The sequence below is a fragment of the Hordeum vulgare genome, chromosome 1H (assembly GCF_904849725.1).
Source record: "Hordeum vulgare subsp. vulgare chromosome 1H, MorexV3_pseudomolecules_assembly, whole genome shotgun sequence".
NCBI lineage: Eukaryota > Viridiplantae > Streptophyta > Magnoliopsida > Poales > Poaceae > Hordeum > Hordeum vulgare.
In genome coordinates, this window is record NC_058518.1 from 285798766 (window position 1) to 285814804 (window position 16039).

Below are 16039 nucleotides of genomic sequence, written 5' to 3' on the forward strand. Positions count from 1 at the left end.
TATCGGGTGGTACTAGCCATGGAAAAGTGAGAATACATTAATCTAACACCAATATAAATAGAAATCAAGTTTTCTACAGTACCTAAAGAGGTGGTAGTTTGTTTTCTTGTACTAATGATATCACGAGTTTCTGTTTAAGTTTTGTATTGTGAAGTTTTCAAGTTTTGGGTGATGTTCTCATGGACAAAGGGATAAAGAGTGGAAAGAGCTCAAGCTCAGGGATACCCAAGGAATCCCAAGCCAAATTCAAGGACACCAAAAAGCCTAAGCTTGGGGATGCCCCGGGAAGGCATCCCCTCTTTCGTCTTCAATCCATCGGTAACATTACTTGGAGTTGTATTTTTATTCACCACATGATATGTGTTTTTCTTGGAGCGTCTTGTATCATAGGAGTCTTTTATTTTTTTTGTGTCACAATCATCCTTGCTGCTACCTTTTGAGAGAGACATGCACTCATCGTGAATTTGCTAGAATACTCATTGAGCTTCGCTTATATCTTTTGAGTTAGGCAATTTAGCACATTGTGCTTCACTTATATATTTTGAGCTAGATAACTTTGCTCTATGTGCTTCACCTAGATCTTTTAGAGAACGGCGGTGTCATATCTTGGAGAAATAAGAACTCTCGATCTTCACTTATATCTTTTTGAGAGTGCTCTCTCTGAGTAACTTGGTAGTTGGCTTGTGCTATGAAAGTAGTCCCAAAGATGATAGGCGCCCAAAGAGGATACAATAAAGCTTCCAATTTCTTGTGCATTGATTAGAAAGAGAAGTTTGATTCCTCTCAATTAGTTTTGAGACATGGATTTGGTAATATTAAGAGTTATGTTAGTAGGGTGTTGTGAATCTAGAAATACTTGTGTTGAAGTTAGTGATTCCGGTAACATGCACGTATGGTGAACCGCTATGTTAGGAGGTTGGAGCATAATTGATTTATTAATTGTTATCCTTTGTGTTTCGGTCGGGACCGCACGATGTTTAACACCTACCAACCCTTCACCTAGTAGTATGCGTTTAGCACTTTGTTTCGATTACTAATAAAAACTTTCGCAATAAGTATGTGAGTTCTTCATGACTAATGTGAGTCCATGGTAAAGATGCACTTTCACCTTCCACCATTGCTAGCCTCTCTTGTGCCGCGCAACTTTCACCGGTGCACAAACCCACCACACACTTTCCTCAAAACAACCACCATGCCTACCTACTATGGCATTTTCATAGCCATTCCGAGATATATTGCCATGCAACTCCCACCGTTCCGTCTCATGACTTGTGCCGTCACTTACATATTGCCATTGCATGATTGTAAGATAGCTAGCGAGATGTTTCAACGTCATACGCCAAGCTAGATCGTTGCACATCCCGGTACACTGCCGGAGGCATTTCCTATAGATTCATCATCGTTCTAAGCATTGAGCTTTGAGTAAATGAAAGTGTGATGATCATCATTATTAGAGCATTGTCCCATGCGAGGAAATAAGAAAAAAGGAGGCCAAAGTTCCCCACACAAAAGAGAGAGAGAGAGATATGGAAAGAGGCCAAAGTGCCCAAACAAAAAAAAGAAGAGAGATGGGACAATGCTACTATCTTTTTCCACACTTGTGCTTCATAATAGCACCATGTTCTTCATGATTGAGAGTCTCTTGTTTTGTCACCACCATATTCTAGTGGGAATCTTCATTATATAACTTGGCTTGTATATTCCAATGACGGGCTTCCTCAAAATTGCCCTAGGTCTTCGTGAGCAAGCAAGTTGGATGCACACCCACTAGTTCTCCTTTTGAGCTTTCACATACTTATAGCTCTAAGTGCATCCATTGCATAGTAATCCCTACTCTTTCAAATTGATATCTATTGATGGGCATCTCCATAGCCCTTTGATACGCCGAGTCGATGTGAACATCTCCTCCTTTTTCTCCCACAACCTCCACCACACTATATTCCACCTATAGTGCTATATCCATGGCTCACGCTCATGTATTGCGTGAGAGTTGAAAAACGTTTGAGAACGTAAGAGTGCGAAAACAATTACTTGGCCAATACCTGGGTTGTGCATGATTTAAATTCGTTGTGTGGGGATGATGGAGCATAGGAAGACTATATGATTTTGTAGGGATAATTTTCTTTGGCCTTGTTATTTCGAAACTTCGTGATTACCTTGCTAGTTTGCTTGAAGTATTATTGTTTTCATGTAAATAGCAAATTATTGTTTTGAATCTTACGGATCTGAACATTCATGTCACATGAAAGAAGTTACAAAGGACAAATATGCTAGGTAGCATTCACATCAAAAATTCAGTCTTTATCATTTCCCTACTCGAGGATGAGCAGGAGTTAAGCTTGGGGACGCTTGATACGTCTCCAACGTATCTATAATTTTTGATGGTTCCATGCTATTATCTTGTCAAACTTTGGATGTTTTGTATACCTTTTATATATTTTTTGGAACTAACTTATTAACTCAGTGCCAAGTGCCAGTTCCTATTTTTCCCCTGTTTTTGACCCTTTTCAGAGGAGAATATTAAACAGAGTCCAAACGGAATAAAACCTCCGAAAAAGTTTTTTTCCAGAACAGAAGATACACAGGGAGTGTGAGAACCAAGGCAGAGGCCACCAGGGGAGGCCACAAGCCCCCTAGGCGCGACCAGGGGGGCCGCGCCTAGCAGGCTTGTGGGCCCCCTGTGGCTCCTCTGCCCTACTTCTTCCGCCTATAAATCCCCGAAAATTCCAAAACCACGAGAGAGATCCACGAAAATACTTTTCCGCCGCCGCAAGCTTTTGTCTCCGCAAGATCCCATCTGGGGCACGTTCTGGTGCCCTATCGGAGGGGGGATTCGGATACGGATGGCTTCTTAATCAACACCATTGCCTCTCCGATGATGCGTGAGTAGTTCACCATAGACCTTCGGGTCCATAGCTAGTAGCTAGATGGCTTCTTCTCTCTCTTGGATCTTCAATACAAAGTTCTCCATGATCTTCATGGAGATCTATCCGATGTAATCTTCTTTTCCGGTGTGTATGTCGAGATCCGATGAATTGTGGATTTATGATCAGATTATCTATGAATCTTATTTGAGTTTCTTCTAATCTCTTATATGCATGATTTCATATCCTTGTAATTCTCTCCGAGTTGTGCGTTTTGTTTGGCCAACTTGATCTATGATTCTTGCAATGGGAGAAGTGCTTGGTTTTGGGTTCATACCGTGCGGTGACCTCACCAAGTGACAGAAGGGGTAGCGAGGCACGCATCATGTTGTTTCCATCAAGGGTAAAAAGATGGGTTCTATATCTATTGGATGAATTTAACCCTCTACATCATGTCATCTTGCTTAAGGCGTTACTCTGTTCGTCATGAACTCAATACACTATATGCATGCTAGATAGCGGTCGATGTGTGGAGTAATAGTAGTAGATGCAGAAAGTATCGGTCTACTTGTCTCGGACGTGATGCCTATATGTATGATCATTGCCTTAGTCATTGTCATGAATTTGCGCGGTTCTATCAATTGCTCGACAATAATTCGTTCACCCACCGTAATATTTGCTATCTTGAGAGAAGCCTCTAGTGAACACTATGGCCCCTGGGTCTACTTCACATCATATTTTCTGCCTTACACTTTTACTTTGTTGCACTTTCCGCCTTCAGATCTCACCTTGCAATCAATCATGAAGGCATTGACAACCCCTTTGTAGCGTTGGGTGCAAGTTTGCTCTTTTTGCGCAGCTACATCGGTGCTTCATCTTCATACTCCTACTGGATTGATACCTTGGTTCTCAAACTGAGGGAAATACTTACTGCTACTGTGCTGCATCACCCATTCCTCTTTAAGGGAAAAATCCAACGCAAGCTCAAGAGGTAGCATGGGGGTAGCGAATCTTGCACGGGTTGAGGACTTCGGACACATAATAAACAGGTTCTGTACCCGCAATATGGGATAGCGCCTGATTTGTGGCTGATATGTACAATAGCATTGGTTCCCCTGTTGTGGGTGCTGTCAGTACTGGGTTGCTGGCCAGCAATGTTTTAATGTGTTCCATGGCTGTTGTTGCCTTTTGGTTCTCTTAAGCTGGCGATAGAGCGGTACTACCTTTTCGCTGAGACAGGAGATAAAACAGCTTAATGCCGCCATGCAACCTGCGAGCTTTTGAACATGTTTCAGCTCCGTTGGGTTTACCAATTGGGATAGAGGTCGGATTTTTGCCGGATTGGCCTCTATTCCCCTATGGGAGATGATGTATTCGAGCAGTTTACCTGCAGGGACACCGAAGATGCACTTCGCTGGATTGAGTCGTGTGTCATATTGTCGGAGATTGCTAAAGGTTTGCCGGAGGTCGTCCACTAGCTGGCTGATGTGTTTGGTCTTAATGACCACATCATCCATGTATGTCTTAACTGTCTTGCCAATTTGTTTTTCTAGGCATGTTTGAATCATGCGTTGATATGTTGCACCTGCGTTTTTCAACCCAAAGGGCATTGTGTTAAAGCAGAATGGTCCGTAGGGAGTGATGAAAGCGGTTGTGGCATGATCAAATTCCTTCATCTTTATATGATGGTATCCGGAGTAAGCATCGAGGAAACATAGTGAGTCGTGTCCCGCGGTGGCGTCAATGATTTGGCTATGCGAGGCAAAGGAAACGGATCCTTAGGGAAGGCTTGGTTGAGGTCTTTGAAATCGATGCATAATCGTCGGGATTTGTCCTTCTTTGGGACCATGACCAGATTTTCTAAACATTTAGGATGTTTGATATGCTGAATGAATCCGGCTTCGAGTAACTTTGCTAGTTTCGTGCCCATGGCTTGGCGCCTGGGTTCGAAGAAGCAATGCAGCGTTTGTTCGATATGTTTGAAGCTGCCTATTATGTTCAAGCTGTGCTCGGCTAGTCTTCGACGGATTCCTGGCCTATCTGAAGGGTTCTAGGCGAATATATCCCAGTTTTCTCACAAGTATGTGTGCATTGCTTCATCGATCGCGGGGTCGAGCTGTGCTCCGATGGACGATGTTTTGGCGGGGTCCATCAGATGTACTTGGAACTTTACTATTTCGTCAGCGGGCTTGAAAGATGTGGACTTGGGTCTCTTGCTAAGAGTCACATCGTCCCTGTCGACCACCAATCTTAGTTCTATGAGTTCTTAGGCCGCAAGGGCCTCTAAGAGTGCCTCGAGGGTGATCACTGTGGTTTTATTTTCAGCCCGCAGGGCTCTATTCGGATCACTTGTGAGGGTAATGACACCATTGTCTCCATGCATTTTGAGTTTCATATACCCATAATGGGGTACGACCTAGAATCTGGTGAAGGTCTCCCATCCCAGAAGGGCGTGATAGACTCTTTTGAAGGGTACGATATGGAAGCCGAGCTCTTTGGACCTATAATTCTCATGGGTGTCGAATACCACATCAAGGGAGACCCGACCCGTGCATCGAGCTTCTCTTCAGGGGATGATTCCTCAAAAGGTTGTGCTGCTGCGCTCGATGTAGGATCGATCGAACTGCACATTTTCCAAGGTATCCTCATAAATGAGGTTTAAGCCACTCCCGCTATCCATTAACACCATGGATAGTTTGAAACCATCTATAATGGGATTGAGGACTAATGCGGTTGTTGTTTGGTTGGACCGTATTCCAAGTTGGTCTTTCTTAGTAAATGTGATGGCTATGTTTGTCCATGGGTGTGCCACTGCTACCATGAATACTTGGTCGGTTTCTCAGAGAGCTCTTTTCCTTTGACTATTTGAGGAGAGGGTCTCGTAAATTGTGAGCACATTGACACTTTTGGGGGGGAGGGGTCGAGTGAACGCCTTTTCGGTGGTTGGGCCTCGAGAATAGCTTCTTCGCTTTTAGCCACATGCCTCACGACCCAACAGGCTCCAAGGAAGTAGGTTGAGACAGTGTTAGGGCATATTTTGGCGTAAGTGATTTTGGTGATTGACGATAGTACCTCTGCGGACCAATCGTGTGCATTCAACATTTCAGATAATACATGGCAAGACACAAGACGATTCGTCGCCCCTCGGTGGTATTGAAGCACGGTGGATTCTACAGTTCTCTTTGGTGGTTTTGAGTAGTAGGAAAGCCGTACTATTAAGAGGGGGTTCGCGTCGGAAAGGTTTGGGTGGAATGAACACACACGCACACACTTTTTCCTTCCACCACCTTTTCTTTGCAGCAATGGAGCTCCCGCATGTTCTCTCCCTGTCTCTACAAAAAAGTCCAGCGGTAGTATCGCTCGCAGAGCAGTAGTACCACTGTCAGAGCGGTACTACCGCTTTGGGGCGGTAGTACCTACCTCTCTGAGCGGTTGTACTGCCTCAAACTTTTTGCGAGTACTTTTCCAGCGGTGGTAGGCCCGGTAGTAGTATTTTTACTACCATGGCTATATGCCTACCAAGCGGTAGTACCGCTCCAGGCCTAGCGGTAGTACCGCTGGGGCTGGCGGTAGTACCGCTCCCCACCAAAGCGGTAGTACCACTAGGGGCAGCGGTAGTACCGCTTCCCCCAAGCGGTAGAACCGCTAGGGGCAGCGGTAGTACCGCTTCCTCTCAGCAGTAGTACCGTGCTGAGGGTGCTGTAAGTGGATGTAACGGTTGGATTTGTTCCCTCACTATATGAAGGGTTCTTCCACTCCAAGAACCCTACCTTTTTACCCTCCAAGACTCCATTGTTGCTCCTAAGCTCATTTGTGCCCGATCTCTCTCCCTAGCCAATCAAACTTGTTGATTTCCTAGGGATTGGTTGAGAAGGCCAAGATCTACACTTCCACCAAGAGATATTTGATTCCCCCCACTAATCCCTTGCAGAACTTGTTACTCTTGGCTGTTTGAGCACCCTGGACGGTTGAGGTCACCTTGGAGCCATATCCATTGTGGTGAAGCTCCGTGGTCTTGTTGGGAGCCTCCGAGCATTGTGTGGAGATAGCCAGAACCTTGTTTGTAAAGGTCCGGTCGCCGCCTTCAAGAGTACCAATAGTGGAATCACAGCACCTTGCATTGTGTGAGGGCGTGAGGAGAATACGGTGGCCCTAGTGGCTTATTGGGGAGCATTGTGCCTCCACACCGCTCCAACAGAGACGTACTTCCTGTCAAAGGGAAGGAACTTCGGTAACACATCCTCGTCTTCATCGGTTCCACTTGCGGTTATCTCTTACCTTTACTTTGTGTATATTATTCTTGTTTTGTATTTCTAGCTTGCACTAGTTGTCATGGTAGTTAGCATCATATAGGTTGCTCACCTAGTAGTTAATTTAGAGAACCTTTGTGTTGCTTTCTCTAACTTTTTAAGAAGAGCTAAAAATTGGTAGTTGCCTATTCACCCCCCCTCTAGTCAACCATATCAATCCTCTCAATTGGTATCAGAGCCACGTCTCTTTATTAATGGTTTCATCACCCGAAGAGTATAGTTGACTATGGAGAGGGAGTCAGTGGACCACCTGATGTCATGGCCTATGAGGCTATGGTCTCCCTCAGATCATCCTTGACGAATGAAGTCAAGTCCATGTTTAAAGAGTTGCTTGAGGGGTTAAAAAATTCGCCCAAACCGGTGTTGGTGGTTACACCTTCCAACTCGGAATCGGAGGCCAATTCCACCAAGGAAGCGGCTAATGGTATGCAACCTTCTTCCCCTCTCAACAAGAATGGGACAGGAACCTTTGCCTCGATTCCACCTCTCCCGGTCTATGGAGAACCAGTTCCTACACCGCATATTAATAATCTTGGTCCTCCTCCTAAGCTTGTTAAGGGGGAGTTTGCTAATTGGCTGTTTTGCATTAAGTCTCATTTGAATCACACCTCAACAAATTTATATAGAATCATTGAGCAAGGCTTCTACCCGCATGAGCCATGCAACCTCACGCCAAGAGAAGAAGCGGACAATTAATATAATCATTCCGCATTGTTCATTCTTCAGTCCGCGGTGCCTCCTGAAGATCTACCTCACTTACGTCCTTTCACTAGTGCCAAGGACTGTTGGGAGCACATCATGGTGTTGTACAAGGGACGCTCAAGCATTCCACAGTCCAACTATTGAGTGGTTCTTGATGCGACCGATGAGTTTGTGATGAAGGAAGATGAGGACCCTCGAGATCTCTATCAAAGGGTGAATGCTCTTGCTGTTGCTCTCCAGGATCACTGGAGCAAGGATGTGGATGACACATGGATCAAGCGCAAGTTTCTCAAGGCCATCATGCCATTGAACAAAGCCATGTCATCTATCATTCGTTAATGGACAGATTTTCACTCCTTGTCCTCCAGTGAAGTGTTTGACAAATTCATTGCAATGAATATCATGAATAAGACTGCCGATAATGCTCTTGCTCGCGTTCGGTCAAAGACAGCTTCACCCAACCTAGCCTTAAAAGCCAAGGCTGTTTCTGATGAAGAAGAGGAAGAGGAAGAGGATGGCTGCCCTGAATATACTAAGTATGCTTATCACGAGAACATGGTTCTTGCATCAAGGCAATTCTAGGGCAACAAGAGAAACTCAAGGCCCAACTTCTTCAAGAATAACTCGAGTGGGTCCAAGACCAAACAGCGTGTGAGGACATGCTATAACTACGACAATGTGATCACTTCGTGGTAGATTGTCCTTATGAGAAGAGGGAAGACAGCAGTGTCAAGCTCATTCGCAAATACAAAGCCAAATCTTTCCCAAACAAGAACAACTTTGTCAAGAAACCCCATCCAAAGGGTATGGTGGCACTTGAAGAGTACACCTCCGGTGATGATGATGATGATACAGTGGCAACGGCTACTGTAGCCATTGCTACCTCCTCTCCCAAGGTGCCTCTCTTCGGCGCCCCTAACGACAACCACATCGCCAAGTGCCTTATGGCCAAAGGTATCGATTAGGTAACACCCAACATTAAGAGCACCATCACTACTGCTCCCTCATTGTTAAATTGTGTTTAGGATAGTGATGTTGTGGAACTTAATGAGCATGATTTTGACAAATTTCTGTGTAAAATCAAAGGACAATCCAAGAAGCATTTTGTTGCTCTTTTGGAACAATTGTGTGAGGTTAATGACCTCATTGAGTCTCATGAGGAGACTATCTCCGAGTTGCAAGGACATAGTCGTGACTATGCCGATAAGATTGCTGAATTATCTATTGCTCTAGAAGAAGAGAGCAGTCTTCGTTTGGCTCTTGAGGAGTCACACAACGATGATTGTTCTAAATTACAAAAAGAGCTAGATCACGCAATTGTTCTTACCCGTGTGCTTAAGTCTGAAAAGGATGCACTTGGGGTTGGCAATGAAAGACTCAAGGGAGATTTTCATACACTTGACAAGGCCCACAAGGTCTTCAAAGGTGCACATTTCTCCCTAAAGGAGTCTCATGATCAAATCCAAGCAAAGCTTACCAAGGAGATCTCTACATGTCCTCCTTTTGTTTTAATTGATAATGCTTGTGCAACTAACCCTTGTTGTGAGCATGTACATCTTTTGGAGGAAAAATGCGAAGTTGAAGGATCAACTTGAGAAGGACCTTGTGTCATGCATCCAAGGCGATCAGAACCTAAACGACCTTTTGAGTAATCAAAAGTAAGTTGTAAGAAAGGAGGGACTTGGACTTACATCCAATTCGAAAAGAAAAAGGAAGAACGGGAACAAGCGATCACTTACTCTCAAGGACATGTTTGTCAAAGAGGGCGAGGCGACTCAGGAGGAGATCAAGAACAAGGTAGGGGATGGTAAAGCCAAGAAGGGCAAAACCATCCCTACCAACACATCCGACAAATTTAATCCTTCTTATGTTTTATGTCGTGCTGGTGATGGGCATGTCTATGCCAGATTTCTTGGTTCTTATTATGAGTCCATTGAATGGGCTATTTGGGTTCCTAAGACCCTTGTTTCTAACATCAAAGGACCCATTCAAGAATGGGTACCTAGAACCAAGCCTTGATCTATTGCAAGAGTTTGCTTCCGGTGGGGTGTCATGGTTGCTCGATAGTGGAGCAACTAATCATATGACCGGAAGCAATGACTTGGTGGTCGACGTGCGGTCTACCCCATCTATGTCCACTCATGTCCAATTTGCTGATGCTTCAACGTCTAAGGTACTAGGATTTGTTAAGGTGGTCATCTCTCAAGATTTATCTATTGAGAAGGTCATGCTTGTTGAGTCCCTTGCTTACAATTTACTTTATGTTCGTCAACTTGCTATTATGGGCTTTGCCACATTCTTTCATCTTGATATCGTGGCCCTTTTGTGGAGCAAGACTCTTAAAGTAGCCTATGTTGGATATGTCGAAAATGGTCTCTATGTGGTGAACTTTTCACAGCGACCCACTAAGACTGCGACTTGTCTATTGGCTAAAGTTGATGTGGGATGGATTTGGCATCACCGACTAGCCCATGTCAATATGAGATCTTTGCAACGTCTTCTCAAAGGGGACCATGTTCGTGGACTAACAAATGTGAGTTTTGCCACAGATCATGCTTGAAGTGCTTGTATTGAAGGGAAGATTCATGAAACTGCTCATCGTCCCATGACTCTCATTTACACTAAGAGGCCCTTGGAGATCCTTCATCTGGATCTCTTTGGTCCTCCATCTTTTGATAGTCTTGGGGGAAGAAAGTACTTCTTGGTGATTGTTGATGATTACTCAAGATACACTTGGGTATATTTCTTCAAGAGGAAGAGTGAGACTCAACAGAGCGTCATCAACTTTGCTAATGAAGCTCAGCGTCAACATGAAGAAATAATTTTGATGATTAGAAGTGACAACGGCACCGAGTTCAAGAACTACACCCTGGATGAGTTTCTCAGTGATGAGGGGATCAAGCATCAATATTCAGCACCATACACCCCTCAACAAAATGGTGTGGCTGAGAGGAAGAACCAGACGTTGATGGACGTGGCAAGAACAATGATGGCGGAATTCAAATCTCCGTACAACTTTTGGACCGAAGCCATTAACACAGCATGTCATGCATCCAATCGGCTCTATATCCGCAAAGTCTTCAACAAGACTCCATATGAGATCCTCACTGGAAACAAGCCCAACCTCAAGTACTTCAGGGTTTTTGGGTGTAAGTGTTTCATTCTCAAGAAAGGTGCTTGTCTAGCTAAATTTGATTCTAGAGCTCAAAAGGGCATATTTGTTGGTTATGCTACAAATTCTCATACTTGTCGTGTCCTCAACAGGTCCACCAGACTCATTGAGGAGACGTGTAACGTGGAGTTTGATGAAAATAATGGCTCCCGGGTGGAGCAAAGTGGTCATTGTGATGTAGGTGATGAAATTCCTACCCAAGCCATAAGAAGAATGGGGATTGGTCAAATACTCCCCATTGAGGAACCCCTTGTGGATGAAGGAGAAGGACAATGCTCTACTCAAGTGGAGCCATCACCCTCGCTAGCTCCACATGCTTCCGATGAACAAAGTGAAGATCCTCAACCAGCTGAACAGGATCAAGAACGAGATCAACCACACGAAGATGGTGATGCACCAAATGATATCCAAGTTCTAACACAAGGTTGCGAATCTTCTCAAGATCAAGATCAAGTGTAGCCACAAGATCAAGATCAAGAGAAGCCACAAGATAAAGAACAAACCAGTGAGATTGCTCAAGACGAATATGAAGTTGATCAGGTGGTTGCTCCTCAATTTCCTACTTCGGCACCTAAAAGGGGTCGCGATGCCAAGGCAGGGTCAAAACCCAATGACAAGGCCAAACAACGTGATCAAGTTGATCCTCCTCAATTAACTAGCGCGGAACTCCTGGAGCGTCGTGCAGCCAAGATAACATGCAAGCTAAGGGTCAAATCAAATCTTATGAAGAATGTGCTTGGAATCTCAAAAAGGGGAGTATCTACTCGTCAACAAATTTCAAATTATTGTGAGCATCACGCGTTTGTTTTGTATTGTGAACCTCAACAGGTACAGGAAGTGCTCGATGACGAGGATTGACTTATGGCTATGCATGAAGAACTGAACAACTTTGAGCGCAATCAAGTTTGGGAATTAGTGCCAAGACCAAAGGTGGAACATAATGTCGTTGGGACCAAATGGATCTTCTAAAACAAGCAAGACGCCAATGGGATTGTGGTTCGAAACAAGGCAAGGCTTGTGGCTCAAGGCTACTCCCAAGTCGAGGGTATCGACTACGGTGAAACCTTTGCCCCTGTTGCTCGTCTTGAATCTATTCGCATGCTAGTTGCATTTGCCTTTCATCATGATTTCAAATTACAACAAATGGATGTGAAGAGTGCATTTCTTAATGGTCCTTTAAATGAGTTGGTATATGTCAAACAACCCCCGGGTTTGAACATCCCAAGCTCCCCAATCATGTATACAAATTCAACAAGGCTCTCTATAGCCTTAAACAGGCCCCACGTGCATGGTATGAGTACCTTACCGAGTGGTTGCAAGATCGTGGGTTTGAAATTGGGAAGATCGATCCCACCCTTTTTACCAAAAAGGTCAAAGGGAATTTGTTCATATGCCAACTATATGTTGATGATATCATTTTTGGTTCTCCTAACTATTCTTTCAATGAAGAATTTGCTCCACTAATGACCGAGAAATTTGAGATGTCAATGATGGGTGAGTTGAAGTTCTTCCTCAGATTCGAGATTAAACAAGGCTTAGAAGGAACCTTCATCAAACAAGCCAAGTACACCCAAGACATGCTCAAGAGGTTCGAGCTAGAGGACGTCAAGCCGGTCAAATTTCCCATGCCAACCAGATGCAAGCTTGACAGTGATACTGCTGGTAAAGCAGTGGATCAAAAGGTATATCGCTCCACGATTGGATCCCTTCTTTACCTTTGTGCATCTATACCGGAGATCATGTCGAGTGTAGGGATTTGTGCACAGTTTCAATCTGCACCAAAAGAAAGCAACTTTGCGGCTGCTAAACGAATTTTCGATATTTGGCTCATACCCCAAACTTTGGCCTATGGTATCCCAAAGGAGAAAGCTTCAATCTAGTGGGCTATTCTGACTCAGATTGGGCAGGAGACTGTGTGGAGAGAAAGTCAACATCTGGAGGATGTCAATTTCTTGGTCGTTCGCTCGTAAGTTGGTCTTCGAAGAAGCAAAACTGTATCTCACTGTCTTCCACCGAGGCTGAGTATGTTGCAGCTGCAACTTGTTGTGCACAGTTGCTATGGATGAGGCAAACTTTAAAAGATTGTGGTGTCACTTGTGAAAAAGTGCCTCTTCTATGTGACAGTCAAAGTATTATCAAGATTTCCCTCAATCCGGTGCAACATAGCAAAACTAAGCATATTGATATTTGTCATCACTTCATCCGTGAGCATATCAAGCGTGGAGATATTGAGGTCAAATTCATCAACACTCAAGAGCAACTTGCAGATATTTTCACCAAGCCCCTAGATGAAGCAAGGTTCCGGGAGTTAAGGCATGATCGAAATATCATTGATTCAAGTAATGTGGATTGAAACTAGGCACTCTGCACCTCACTCTGCCTTATATCTTGTTCTAGGTGTAGGCATGGACATAGGGGGAGTGTAGTTCAACCAATGAACTTTCCCGCCCCCCATTATGCATAAATCGATCAAGTCTTTCACATTACCCATTATTGATGACACTTGTGCTTCAAAGACGAGTTTTGGTCATGAACCCAAGGATAATTCTTCGCGGTGTCATACCATTTGTCTCAAACATAGGTGGCTCCGGCCACTGCCCCGTCCTGCAAAAGAGGGTTATGACAATACCAGCCAGTATATTTTGTTTGCGTTTCTATTCCAATAATGTGTGGTATGTGTCCATAGTGATTTCTCGCAATTTTGGCAATTTTTGGATTTTTTCTGATTTTTCTGGCACGGTACTACCTCTCTGTTAGTGGTACTACCGCTGTCTGGAGTGGTACTACCGCTCTGACAACGGCACTACTGCCTTCAGAGTCTTCACCGCCTCAGGGGGAGCGGTACTACCATCGCATGCAGTACTACCGCGATGACCCGAGCGGTACCACTGCAATGACCCGAGCGGTACTACCGCGATGACCAGAGCGGTACTACCCGTGCCGTGGGGGGTATATAAGAAGAGGGGACAGTTTTTCTGCCCCATTTGTTCCTCTCTCGTGGTGGTCTCTCTCTTCCTCTCGAATCTCACCAGAAGAGATCTCCCTCCTTGGCGCTTTTCCTTTCGTTCCAGTTGAAGGGATTGCCCCTTCCTGCTCCTTGAGCCATGGATCCCGGTACTGCCCCTATCCTCCTTCTCTTGTTTTGGTGTTCTTGGTTCTAGGGTTAGGATTGGTGTATTGCCTCCATTGTTATGGCATGATTTTGTCTCGTACATGGATGGGAGGAGAGATCTTGGGAGTGTTCCATTGTTTTTTGTTGAATAGGTTATGGATAGTGGTTAGATCTATATTTTGCACCGTGATTAGAGAACCGTGGTTAGATCTTTATTTTGCTCTATTAGATCTATAACCACGCGGTACTACCGCTCGTGGAGCGGTACTACCGCTCGTCAACGAGTGGTACTACCGATGTGCCTTGTATGCATGATCTAAGTTGGTTCCTTCTGTGTTTTCTCCTGTGTTCTGGACTTTGCCATAACTTCTTTTTGTCGTTTTCGCGTGTCTGTGTTGCGTTTCACAGGTGGTGGCTCCCGTTGATCAAACCCGGTTCGTGACACCCAGTCCAAGAGGTTCCGCAACTCTGACGACCCAGAAGGTTCCAATCCTCCGAAGCGCAATATCAAGAAGACTGCATCGAAGGACAAGGAGGCCAACGTTGACTATGACACTATGCCTATTAAAGAGTATGTGTGGCACTGAAAGATCAATCCTTATGTCACTGAGATGGCTCAGATCAAGGGTTGTGAGATGTTCTGGTCCAAGCAGCAAGTCGTGATATATCAATATGTCATCCTCACTTGGAAGAAAATATATGACCCGGTGTAGTGGATTGATCTCAATCATCTCTAGAGGGATCCTACACATTTTGGAGAGGCCCTGAATATGATAAAACAGCTGGGTATTGAGGACCTCATCACCTTTCGCTATGACTTCAATCTAGAGGTAATGGCTCAATTCTATGTTACTGTCCACTTTCATGCTGATGTGGGTCATACTATGACCTGGATGTCTAATGGCGAGAAGATGTCTGGCTCTTGGGTTGAGTTCATGAAGCTTCTGAATGTCCATGACGAAGGGCTGCATAAACCTGTTGGCTTGCGCCATCATGCCAACCCCGGTGCTACCCCCAAGGGGAAGTTGATTCCCTTCTATCTCAGGAAGAATGTGCTCCCCACCTTCTTGGATGTCATGCATAGGATCTTCCGCAACACGTCGTTCCCTCGGGTTGGCAAATGACCAAGTTCATTCTTATGTGGTGGATATGCTCCTTATGTGTGAGGAGGGACGTATGAAGAACACTGGGCCACTCGATGTGTCTAGTGTGATGTTTTGCGAGCTTCAGATGGCAATATACAATCGTAAGGCTCCCATCTATGTGCCTTACCTGTACTACTTCATCAAGACAAAGTGGTCTGAGTCCTTTCCTCGCGTGCCCTTCCCTAGTGCCACTTGGTGTTTCAGCCATGAGCCCATCAAGCTGTGCCAAAAAGATAAGTGGGCCAACACCTCCACTTCTCGTACTACTGAACGCATGGAGACTAAGGAGGAGGCTGCTGCTGCTGAGGATGAGGGCGGCCCTGTCACACATACCCGTCCTTCTGCTGAGCCATCTTGGGCCAAGAAGCTGAAGGAACAGATGAGGACCTTATTTTGCATGCAGGCAAAGGGGCAGTATCTGACTCATGTGGCCTAGAAGGAGAGCCGTCAAAGGGATAAGCGTATCATGAGGAAGCTAGACATGCACTTCTCGAGCGGATCTGAGGAGGTCATTACTCTAGAGGCTGATTGGATGCAGGTGAGAGACTTCCAGTGGGCTGAGTCTGATCAGGAGGAGCCTGATGAGGAAGCCAAGGAGGAGACTGATCCAGATGCTATGGAGGTATCTGATGAGGAGTCTGATGTTTGAGCTACCACCAGTGTCGTTCGCGTCCTCTCTGGCTTTTTGGTGTCCTGATCCAAAGGGGGAGAGCGTGTAGGTATTTGCTTGATTT